This window comes from Rattus norvegicus, chromosome 5 (genome assembly GCF_021556685.1).
Source record: "Rattus norvegicus strain SHRSP/BbbUtx chromosome 5, alternate assembly SHRSP_T2T, whole genome shotgun sequence".
NCBI classification, from domain to species: Eukaryota; Metazoa; Chordata; class Mammalia; order Rodentia; family Muridae; genus Rattus; species Rattus norvegicus.
The window spans coordinates 160,647,501-160,660,335 of NC_141538.1; the positions used below are offsets into that span (position 1 = coordinate 160,647,501).

General features: G+C 49.4%; 1 protein-coding gene and 1 long non-coding RNA gene across 4 annotated transcripts in view; one reads left to right on the forward strand and one right to left on the reverse strand.

Annotated features, from left to right (window-relative positions):
- Kazn (kazrin, periplakin interacting protein) overlaps window positions 1-12,835 on the reverse strand; it is a 988,882-nt gene that overhangs the window by 257,804 nt on the left and 718,243 nt on the right.
- Window positions 3,109-7,738, forward strand: LOC134487030 (uncharacterized). Its single transcript, XR_015621307.1, has 2 exons — window positions 3,109-3,303; window positions 7,494-7,738. It is a non-coding gene; the product is annotated as an uncharacterized LOC134487030 (long non-coding RNA).

A 12,835-nucleotide genomic window follows, 5' to 3' on the forward strand; every position in this document is an offset into this window, starting at 1 on the left:
TGTGTCCAGTGGTAGCCAGGACTTCCGCCCTAGGCCCATTTGAATCCCCTCCCCCATTCGGGTCCCCTCCCCCATTCGGATCCTTTCCCCCATTCGGATCCCCTCCTAGTCTCTTACCCTAGCCAACCACTCCCCTCTCCCTCCTTTGGTCATGAAAACCAAAGCCCTCTGCTGCTCCTTGGTGTGCAACAGTCCTGCAGGAAGGCTGGCTGCACTCCACAGATTGTCTTTTAGTGCCTATAATTGCTTAATCAAAAACAAACGAGGGCCGTAAAAACTGGGAGCATGCAAGCGTCCTCTGAATAGTTGTGGACGTTCTCAAAATGCCAAAGTTTGGACAAACACGGCTTCCCTCCTCAAGACTCTCGCGGCTGAGTGTGAGCTAGTCCTTTCCAAGACTGGGTAGGAGATAAAGAATTTCTTCTTTCAGCAGTAATAAATCAAACTCCGTGTACAGTGGGAATTGATTTTTCCCCCCTCGCTTTTTGCAGAGCCACGGCACTACCAAAGCCACGGCGGGACGTGCGTGCGACAACATGCTTCAGCTCGGCTGCTTCAATTATCGAAATAAGAAATGTCAGGGTTTGATGCAACCCAGCTATCCGGCTATCCAGTGTCCCCATAGCTTTATGTTTAAGCTTTGTGAAGGGGGATGGGAGGATGGCTCAGTGGAAGGGGGATGGGAGGATGGCTCAGTGGAGGGGGGATGGGAGGATGGCTCAGTGGCTATAGTTATTTGCTGCACAAACATGAAGGGCTCAGCTAGGTCATCAGCACTCACACAAACACTGGGTGTGGAGGTATGCACCTGTGACCCAAGAGCTGGGGTGGGGCGGACGCAGAGAAGACAGGGTGATCCCAGGGCAACAGGAAAGAGTGTAGGCTCAGCTTATCACACCCTGCTAGCTAGCACCCTATTGGCCAGGGAAGTCATATGACTGAATCTGTGGTGAAGGGGCATTGGAGTCCAGGCACTCACTCGTAGGCAGCCATAGCCACAGTATACACATAACATTCCACCTAAGGGAGTCCTGGGTCAGGAGTTCAACCTGCTATGAATGCTGGGTAACATGGCACACACGAGGTCTTGTACCTTCTTCCTTCACCCCACCTCCCTGTTTTAAAAATTAACCTCCAGGCAGTTGTGGGTGCTTCTCAGAGAAGACGCAGGCCAAGCTCACCAAGCTCATCTTGTTGCTTCCGTGTGATGTCAGAATGGTGTGGGGCTCAGGACGTCCCCTTTGAGCTAAGTAGGCAGGCTCGCCACAGTTTGCCCACCACACCATCTTCCAGGCAATGACTGCTCCCGGGTTATTGTAGCACCATCTACTCTCCATAGTGTTTCACCATAAAACCTCAGGAAATGTGGACTGTGGAGATGGCTCCAAAACTTATGTGCCAAAGGTATGCTTACTTGTAACCCAGCATGGGGGACACAGAGATAAAGACCCCTGAGGCTCATGGCTAGCCAGCCTAAAATAATTGGCCAGTTCCAGGCCAAAGGCAGACAGAATATCAAAAAGACAGACAGAAAGATGGCACCTTAAGAACAATCCCTGAGGTTGTCCTCTGACTTACACACACACACACACACACACACACACACACACACACACACACAGATGCACACACAGACACACAGACACATAGACACACAGATCCAGACACAGACCGAGACCCCCCCCCCCCACAGACATACACACAGAGAAACACAAAGACACATAGACACACAAAGACACATACACAGACACATACAAACAGACACACACAGACATTTACACAGACACACAGAAACAGACACACATACAGACACACAGACATGGACATACACACAGACACAGACACACAGACACATGCACAGACAAACGTACACACAAACATACACATATAAAGACACACAGAGACACACATACAGACACAGACACACAGTCATACACACACACATAGACACAGAGAGGTACACACACACAAACACAGACACACAGTTATACACACATAGACACACAGATACACACACAAAGACACACAGACACAGAAACACACAGAGACACACATACACAAACAGACACACACACAGACACACAGACATACACACACAGACACACATAGAAACACACGCACACACAGAAGCACAAAGACATGGACACAGACACAAACACACAGAGGCAGACAGACACACAGAGACACAGATACAGACACAGAGACACAGAGACACAGACACACAGACACACAGACACACACACACACACACCCCTCATCTGGTGCCTACCACTAACACCATTTCACTGTTGGGGATTTTGAAACTCAGGGTGACTAAAATTCACACAAGGGTTCAGAGGCAGCGTGTGGAAGGGCTGGGTCTCCAGCTCAGTCCTTGGGTTGGAATTGATTTCTTTTCAGTTACCTTCCAGCCTTTTTCTGCAGGGTTTGGCAGTCAGCTGTCTGCCTTCTGCCATGTCAGATTCTGGGTCCTGGAGAGGCAGTAGTAGCAGCAGGTACGAACTCAAGTTGGGGTTGTCGGGGAGGCGAACATACCCCAATAATGCCACTGTGAATTCTACCCGTGGACACTAAGGGTTGGCATGGGAGAGACAGGCCTCACATGAGCCACAGCCCTCGCTCTGACCTCTACTTTCTAACCCCCCGAGCTCCAGCCAGCAGGCAGAGGCTTAGAGATTCTCAAGTGAGTTTTACAATTATTTCTCCCACTTGGGACAGAATATCTCAAACCCCAATATCCAAATTAAAAGTTAAAGGGATGCTTAACCAAAACCGTGTGCAGAGTGGCGGGCCGAGGCTGACCCTCTGCTGGCAGAGACACAAAAGGTTCCATTCTGGCTTTCTTCCCCTCCGTAAGAAATGAGGCCAAGGCAGTTCCGATAAAGAGATGATGTGTCCTTTCGGCAGTCTTTAAGAAGACATTCAAAGCCCACGAGTCACTTTCTATATTTACAGTACGTACACGGGGGAAGGGAGGTGTAAGGGAGAAACTGGACTGATGTGGCTTTATTTGTGACCCCAGAGTTGTTTCAGATCGCTGTGGGAGCAGACACTGGTCCCATAGTCCGCCTTCTGCTGACTGCACGAGTTTCACTTTTATTTTCACAGGGTCTTGTGCATCGAGGGCTGGCTTCAACCTCTGTCTGTAGCCAAGGGTGACCTTGAGCTCCTTGCCTGCTTCGTGTGGGGCTGAGGCTGGGACCCAGGGCTTTGTGTATGCTATGCAACTCAGGGCTCATTCCTTGGTCCCTGCTGCAGGGTATTTTAATGAGAAGGTGGAGGAAAACCTGACGCTGCAGTAAGGTAGGTCTGCGACAGCAGCAGGAACTCTCTCCTAAACGAACCTGGTGCCATCACAGGAGGCCCAGGGTTGGGCAAATGGTGTTTCTGAAGGTAAGTCAGCAGGAGGTCAAAGTTAGCCTTCCTTAGCTTGTGCTCGATGCATTGCGTTTTCCTTTAAGGAGTGGACCTGGTAGTGAGGGCATAAGGGCGAAGGGGAGATGGGGGTCGGGAGGAGCTAGGTGGGTAGGGAAGAGACTCCCACAGGCCCCACTAGGAGCAGGACTTAGGCTCAGGAGGAGGAGGAGCCAGGGATGTGGCTCATGGGCTAGAGTCTTGCCTAGCTCGGACAGTGCCCTGGGTTTGAGCCTCAGCGTTCTGTAAACTGGGTGAGGTTGTGCACACCCCCCTGATCCTAGCACTTGAGAAGTAGAGGCAGGAAGACCAGAAGTTCGAGGTCATCCTTGGCTTGACACATCACGGGAGACCAGCTTTAGCCACAAAAAGACCCACCTTGCAAAGAAATTAAAATAAATAAAATAAAACAACTCAGAAAGATTTGCCCATGTAGATTTTCATCAGACCCTGGGGGTCCCCAGGAACTTCCTGAGGTCTGGGACAAGCTTGCTATGCACACGAATGAGTGTGCCTACAGAGAGACCAATTCATAGTCACACCTCCCAAGTTCAAGGGGGGAGTCCCAGGCACAATTCTAGACCCAGTCACTTCCTCTCAGTCAGTGGGGGGTAGAGTCCCTGGAGCCTTCAAGGCATCTGCTTCAGTCAAGAGGTGGCTTTGTGTGCCTGCTAACTCTCCCAGCTTCTTCTAAGTGGGTGCATTTTCTGGAACATTCACCCTGCTTAGCTCCAGCTTTTCTTTGTGCTCTTAATTGGAGGCTAAACACCACTTGAGCGATCATTAAAGTACCATTCCAGGAAAGACCCCGTGGAGTCCTGGGCACTGACAGTGTCCGGGCCAGGAAGGGCCTGTCCTCTTGCACCATGCCCCGCAAAGGAGCAATGAGAAGCAGACAGTGGTAATTATGTTAATCCAAGCCTGAGTCTCATTTTCTTCTCTGTAACTTGTGGGAATCTGCGTGGAGACAAGACTCTGCTTAATGAATGTTAACTTTTATGCATGAGAACTTCCCAGGAACCCTGTTCTGTCTTTAAAACAATCCACAACTAGGGGCTGGGAGGATGGCTCAATGGATAAAATTGCTTGCTGATATAAACAGGATGACCGGAATTTGAACCCCAGCATTCATGTGAGAAGCTGGGCGTGGTCACGTGCATGTCTATAATTGTGGGGTGGGAAAGAAGATGGGATGTTGGGGCTTGCTGGCTGCCAGTCTAGCTCCAGGTTCATTGAAAGACCCTGTCTTAGGGGAGTAAGATGGACAGCCACAGAGCAGACAAGTCAATCCCACAAGCTGCTTCCTCGTGCACAAAAGAGAAGGCTGTATTTTGACAGATAGGGAAGGCATCTCATAATCGCACCCATGGGCTCTGGAGTGGTTCCTCGGGAAGGATTCTATAGTAATCTCGGAGCCTCAGGAAAAGGTGCTGTGATTGACTAGTGATGTCTGCCCTGGAAACAAGAGTGGAGGATGGTGCTGAACGAGGAACAGTAAGGACAGTGTGTGGTAGGGATTTATTGCCCAGAGCCAGACTCACCAGTGATCCTTAGATTCAGGACAAACTGGTGGTGTAGATTTCAGTAAAGGGCACAGATCAACCCCAAGCTACCTAATTCAAGTCCCAGAGTTGGAAGAATGACCTTAGGGGAGCATCTTACCTGCTCTGAGCCCTCATGATCTCCACTACAACAACATTGAGAGAGCTGAGGAATTTACTTCAGTGGGCATGGGGACAGAGGAATGAGATGACCTATGAGAAATCTGGGAGCAGCGCCTCAAGCCATTGCTATCTATGTGTCACTGTGAGTTCTGTGTAAGAGGGCGTGATGGTTGATCTCGACTGTTGGCATGACACCATCTAGAGTCACCTAGGAGACTCTGGGCATGTCTCTAAGAAAGGGTTTCGATTAGGCTAATTGGAGTGGGAAGACTCGTCCCAGATGTGAGCAGCATTGCTCCAAAGCCTAGGGTACCAGAGAAACTAGGGAGGAGAAAGGGAGCAGAGGGCCAGCATTCATCCATCCTTCTCTGCCTCCAGACTGTGGATACCATGTGACCAGCCGCCTCCGGCTCCTGCCACTGTGCCTTCCTACAAACTGTGAGCCCAAGTGAACCCTTTCTTCTTCCAGTTTCTCCTGTAGGGTATTTTTGTCACAGTAAAAAGAAAAGTCACGCAGGAAGGTAAAGCCCACAATAGGGAGGTGTGAGGGCTGATATTGCCACTTCACAGGCTCTACGGTCACCTGGGAGACCAGCTTTTTGGGAACACCCATGAGCAATTATCCAGATTGGGCTGCCTGGAGTGGGAGGAGCCAGTGTAACTGTGGGAGGCACTGTCTCGAGGGCCAGGGTGAGTTGAGCACCTGTGCTCATCTCTCTCTGCTTCCTGACCAGCTGACCCAGGCTCCTGCTGTCATGGTTTCCCTGCCATGATGGGCTGTATCCTCCAACTGTGAACCACGACCAGCCTTTCTTTCCTTAAGTTAGAATCTGTCCAATCGTTTTATCACAGCAACAGAGAAGGAACCGAGATAGTGGTTTACAGGGTAGGAGGTTACAGGTCACTGTTTGGAGACATATCACACACATAGTGTACCGGTGTGTGGCCAGGCACAGAAGACTCAGAGGAATGCCCACCAAAATGTTAATGGTGGGATTTAGGTTAAACCCACAATGAGCAGGTGTGCTTTTCCTGAGGCAAGAAAGCTACTAAAGAACACCGAAACGGACTCACGTGTAGTCAAAAAGCATCTCTAGAAAAGGGCCAAAATCTGGGTTACCTCCCCATGTGACACAGGGACTGTTCCCTCCCTGACTGAGCGTCAACGAATCTTGGAGTAGAAATGAACCATGGGGAGCAAAGTCAGGCCTGGTCACTGGCAGTCCTGGCAGATTCAAGTGGTTAATTTCAGGGACAGCTTTGCGATGGGGACCCCCACCTAGATCTCCAATCAATTGTTTTCCCAAGCGCTAATACCCCCTCTACACTGACCTCATGGAGGCCTCTCGTGCAAGCCAGCTCCCTAGACTCGAGGAGGCCTTATCAGTTTCTCTCCGTACGAGAGTAATTAACGACTCAGAGTTAATCAATTCTCCCAGGTTCTGGACTCCTCAGGCTTCACAGAGGGAACGGAAGACAAATGGGGTGCAAGGATTTTACTTTGCCATTTTTTTTTCTCCAAGAAAGGGAATCTTGTCACGGACAGAGAGGGACAGTGCGGCTGCTCCTCAAGGAAGAGGCGAGGAGACAAGTCTACGAGGGGAAGAAAGGCAAGCCCTGAGCTGCTTTATTTTGTTTTTTTGAAACACAGCCTTGCTGTATGCCCGGCTGGCTTCAAAACTTGGAATCTTCCTGCTTCTGTTGTCCAAGTACTGGCATGACAGACGTGAGCCAGCACATCTGGGAAGTTACAGACACTGTATATCCTGATGTGTGTGCGTGTGCATATGTATACCCTCTTCCTCCCCTGCCGTATGTGTGTGTGTGCGCACGCGCGTGCATACATGATGTATGTTGACGTACATGGAAGTCAGAGGAAGAGGTCAGGTGCCTTGCCTGCTCTTTCACTCTCTACCTTATTCACCTCAGACAGTGTCTCTCAGTGAACTGGGAGCTGCACAGGCAGCCAGCAAACCCCAACGATCCAATGTCCCCTGCAGTGCTGGCATTCGGTACACGTGAGGCCATAGCCAGATATTTATGTAGGGGCTAGGGATTAAGCCCAAGTGTCCATGCTTGCCCACTGAGCCATTTCTCCATCCACCCCCAGACACAGACTTTTCGAGGTGCTGTGGTGGCTCCCCTGGAGCCTCAGTGTTTAGATCTGAAATATGGGGAATTGCACATCTCCAGCTACTGTGAATTTATGTCAACAGATGGCATGTGAAGGAACTAGGTGTTTATCCCACTGTGCAGGGAGATCAGGGGACCATGTTTGCCGCCTTCTAACAGTATCCCTTTTGAACAAGGCAGAGGATGCTGTGACTGTGGTAAACCCCATAAGGTGCTGTCCTGACATAGATTAATATAGATTAATGCATTTAATGTACATATATATATTTGTTTTTATTTCAGCTCTGTGTGTGCCTGTATGTCTGTATATGCACCTTATGCATGCAATGCCTGTGGAGGCCAGAAGAGGGCACTGGAACCCTGAAGCTGGAGTTCCAGGTGGTTGTAAGACGCCTGATGTTAGCGCTGGGGAACTGAACCCAGGTTCTACAGAAGAGAAATACGTGTTCTTCACCACTAAACCATTTCTCCATCCCCTGATCCCTATGTTTTAAAGGCGCTCATTGAACTAATGAAATTAATTAATGAAATAATGCTGTACTCAATGTCTCACAAATAGACTAGACAGTCCCCTCTACTCTCCATCAGGTGTCTGCCAGGCAAACCACATGCTCATGATGATCAAGACTGAAATTATGGCTGGGCGCGAGGATGTGTACCTGTAACTCTAGCACTTGGGATGTGGGGTCGGAAGGTCAGAAGTTTGGGAGCGACCTTAGTTACAGTGGAGTTCGAGGCTAGCTTGGGCTGCACGGAACAGTTTCGAAGAAGCAAACCAAACCAATAACCCCCAAAGTCCTTCGAGAAACTGTCTTTGTGAGGCTTGGGTTTCATCTAGGTCTGTGGTGATCACCTGTCAGTTGCAACCCCTTTGGGTGGGGGGGGTCACCTTGGAAAATACAGATATTTACATTATGATTCATAATAGTTATGAGATAGCAATGAAAATAATTTTATGGTTGGAGGTCACCACCACCTGGGGAGCTGTGCTAGAGGGTCGCAGCTTAGGAAGGCAGAGAACCCTGCTCTAGGTGGTAGAAAGCCTGCTTAGTGTTTTTATCTGCAGCATCAGGAGGAAGGGAGGGGGGAGGAAGAAGGAAAAAGGGAGGAAGAGGTTGGCATAGGTGTGGTAGCTCAGAAGCCACGAGTCTCTCCCGCTCCCGCTTGCTCTGGGCGGGGTTCACGAGTTTGTTCTACGACACTGTACCATGGAGTCACACAGCCGCCTCCACAGATGAGACACAGGGTGTCCCCACAAAGAGCTCATCTGGCTCTGCGCACTGACCCGAAGGAAGGCAGGACACTGGTATTCTCATAACTGGATAGCTCAGGACGCTGTGACGCAGAGAAGACACATGACTCTTGTGATGGCTAATCTTGGCTCTCAACCAAAACCCACCCTAAATCTGGGCCACACCCTCTGGCGGCAGACACAGAAGAAGGGAGCTGTTGCTTTTTGCCTGCTTGCCCTCACTCTCACAGGCAAGTTCATCTATCCTGCAGCTGGGGCGTTCATACACTGGTGTTAAAACCGACTCTTCAGGAACGCGATGTAGACTGAAGACCAGCAGCTCTCTAGAAATCCTGGGACTGCTAGCTAGTCCCATATTGGGACTGCTGAGGCATCTAGTCTTCTGACGAGTAACTATCACATTCTTGGCTTTTATATTGGGAGATAGCTATTGTTAGAGTATGTGAGCCACAGCCTGAAAGCCACTCTAATTGCACGCATGGACACATGCACTCACACATACATACACACATACACACACACACATACACACACACATACACACATACACACACAGACACACATACACACACAGACACACACACAGAATCAGACACATACACACATACACACACAGACACACATACACACACAGACACACACAGACACCCAGAAACAGACACAGACACACATACACACACAGACATACACAGACACACACACAGACACACACACAGACACACACATAAACAGAGACACACACACATACACACACAGAGACACGCAGAAACAGACACACATACACACACAGACACAGACACAGACACACACAGACACACAGAAACAGACACACACACAGACACACACAGAGACACACACACAGAGACACACAGACACAGACACAGACACACACACACACGCTCACACACACACTCACACCTGACTGATATAACACTTAAGGCTTTAGGAATGGCTGACAGTGTAACCAGGAGATGGAAAGGAATTGGGGAATCCAGAGAACATTTGTTAGCTCCAAGCTGAACAGGTAGCCTTGTTCCTTGTGTGGGATGCTCAGGCCCTGGGCAAGACAGAGACCCTGAGTGGAAAACCAGCCTTGAAGAACACACCCTTTCCACTAGGAAGCTTGATGGTCCCCCTGCCTGCAGGTTGTTCCCCCTCCCTTGCATGGCAGAGTCAGAAGAGGCAGCTTGCAGTGGGGCTAGCCTTCTCTTCTGACTTACCTGATGCTTCTCCTTGGCTTGAATTTCTCACTTCCCCATGACCTTTGTGCTAGGCCACAGTGCCCTCTGGAGAGTGGGGAGGGTGTTCCACTGAGGCTGTTCTTGGTAACCAAGCTAGGGAAGAATCCTGTGGCTACAACTGAGGTTGTTATTATTATTTTTTTGAATCCTTAGGTGGTTTGCCAATGTTTATAATGGCCTGGCAGAGGAGCTTACAGAAAGCAGTGGGTACAAGACTGCCACCTAGAAGAGTAAATGGTTTAGACACTGTTTAGTGGCTATGGACTTCTGGAAGCTCCCTACAGCAGTCCCATGAGAAAGATCCTGAGGCTGAGATGGGTCTCAGAGGACAAGAGTGCTGACGTTGATTACTAATGTCTGTACTGGAATTAATTAGTAATGTCTGCAATGGGAAAGAATGGCACAGGCGGTATGTTTGTTGGTTATTCCTGAGTCCTTTGACAGGCCGAATCATGGTATTTAAAAAATTTTTTTTTCTTTTTAGAAATCATGGCTCAGCCAACTGATATAATCACAGTTCAATAAGCTAAGAGATAAGGTAAATATTTGCCTGCCTAAAGGCCAGCTAAATAAGTAGACATGTGATTAATTTCAGCTTACATCTTTGGGAGAAATCCTGAGATCCATCTCTCTCTACTGGCTTTAAATCAGATTATATGCCACAAAAGGCGACAACATACCTGCCTTCACACTTGAACACACCTGGTGGGTGATTTTATTTCCTTTTATAACTTTGTCATGCTTTGTTACGGGTCCTACTGTGGAGATACAGCCCCGGCCCTGCAGATGACATTTACCAAACCAAATCAGATAGAGCTGGTGCCAGTCGAGTTTCTCCTCAGTGTGACAAACTATCCAACAAGAAGTGGCTTGAGAGAGAGAGGACACTTAGGCTTACAGTTTGGGGGTACCACCCATCGCGACAGGGGGAGCATGATGTGAGGAGGTTGAGGCATTGTTTCTGACTGTGGAAACAACGTTGGATAGTCAGGAAGCAAGGAGAGGTGAGCGGTTGTGATCATTCAGTCTGCTTTCTCCCTTTTATTCAGTCCATCCCCAGCTTATGCGATGGTGCTGCCCACGTTCAGGGTGGGTCTATCCTCACTTGAGCCTCTGGAAATACTGACAGACACAGCCAGTGGTGTGTCTCCTAGGTGATTTCAAATGTAGTCAAGTTGACAAGGACGACGGACATCACACACCTCCCGATGAAGTAATTGGTTGGCAATTCTTCCTTCCACATCAATACCTCCTAAGTCGTTTTTCTATTGGTTGATGCTCCCTAGGGGCTGAGACTAATGGCCTTCCTTGCATGGGTCCCCTTTCCATGCCTGCTGCCCAGCAGAAGGGCTCACTCAGAACAGGCTCTAGAGAACCAACTTCTGACAAGTGAACACTCTGCTCCCCCCACCCCCACAGAGGTGAGTAGCACCAGAGAGAGTGGTGGTGACTGTTGCCTAAATTGCTAGCCTGAGGGAGGAAGTAACAGGCCCCTGATGGCATGTAAATGAAGCCTGTGGTGCCAGCTGTTGACACTGCCATTCAGTAATAGTGGTAATTTTAGGGACTAGCAGACAGCCTCCCTCAATCTTCTGCCATGTTCAACGACTGTTTCCCCCCATCTAACCTAACGGAATTAAAGACGTGAATCTGGGCCAAGCTTGTGGCCCAGAGAATCAGGGGATCCCCAATGCTGAGCTTGTCGCCATTGCAAGCACTCACTCAGCCTCCGGTTGGATTTATTATGACTATTAGTAACTGCTAATTAGCACGGCGGAGGCAATCTCTTCTCCCATCCTCACAGTGTTGCTAATTACCCTTGGCTTTGCTAGCAGCAAAGAAAAAAATATCCCAAGATTGTCCCGGGGACTCTTTATTTACCTTCCTGCGTTATTGGTCCTATCTGTTTAAAGCTGCGTCTCATTTAAACCTGTCTTGGTAAAAAGCCCTTTTAATAAGGGCAGAATGGATTTGACTTCTCCATGACAATAGCCCATGTTCACCCCGGGGTTGGCCCTGGCACTAGGGGCTCCAGGTCCAGAGCACCGGGATAGTGGTTAGATTTTGCCCCAAAGCTGGTGTTTAGGTTCTAAGGCAATCTGGTCGCCTCACTAAGATCTCCTTTTATGAACATTTGACCCTTGCGGTCAGTCTGAGGCAAAGTCCTAATGTCCCTGAGCAGAGGAACTCCTGGCTGAACTCAGAGCAACCTTAGCACCCATTGCACCTTCGGTGGTACATGAAGCACGAACGAAGCCGCCTCAGAGGGGATTCAGGTGGCGCTGGATGCTGGCCACGACATGTAGCTTGATTTCTATGTTCTTTAGGTGGGCTTAGCCACCATAAAAACGCACCCATCTCTACTTACAAACTGTACTGCACTTACAGTAACATCGGCACCAGCCTCCTGGTCACTGTTATTATCACCATCACCACCATTGCCACGGACAGCACAAACCTTATCACCATCATCATCATCATCATCATCATCATCATCATCATCATCCCGCCGCCCTTATAATCACCACCTGTCATTACCATCAGTATTGTTACCACCGATGACATCACTATCACCGTCATTGTTAGCATTTTGTCTAAGCTCCGCCTCACAGTTGCCTGGCAACAGCCAGGTGTGCCTGACTCACTATAAAAGGGGCTGCTTGGCCCCTCCGCTCTCTCTTGCCTTCCTGCTTCTGCTCTGTTCTCTCGCCCCTCTCCCCTTCTCCCCACTCCCTTCCCCTCTCTCTTTCCACATGCTCACGGCCGGCCTCTACTCCTCTATTCCTTCTCCTCCTCCTCCTTCTTCCTCTCTGTCTCTCTCTCTCTGTCTCTCTGTCTCTCTCTGTCTCTGTCTCTCTCTCTCTCTCTCTCTCTCTCTCTCTCTCTGCCTTTCTCTTTCTCTACTACCCTCTCAACTCCCCTCCCCATGCCCTGAATGAACTCTATACTATACAGCCCTCATCATGTGGCTGGTCCCTCAGGGGGAAGGGATACCTCAGCATGGCCCTGAGGAAGCACTCCTTTCCCCAACACCTGACTACAGCTACACCAAGCATATTCCCTCCCTCCTCCATCTTTTTATAAACACAACAATCATCACCGCCACCGCCGTCATTACCATCATCAACTTT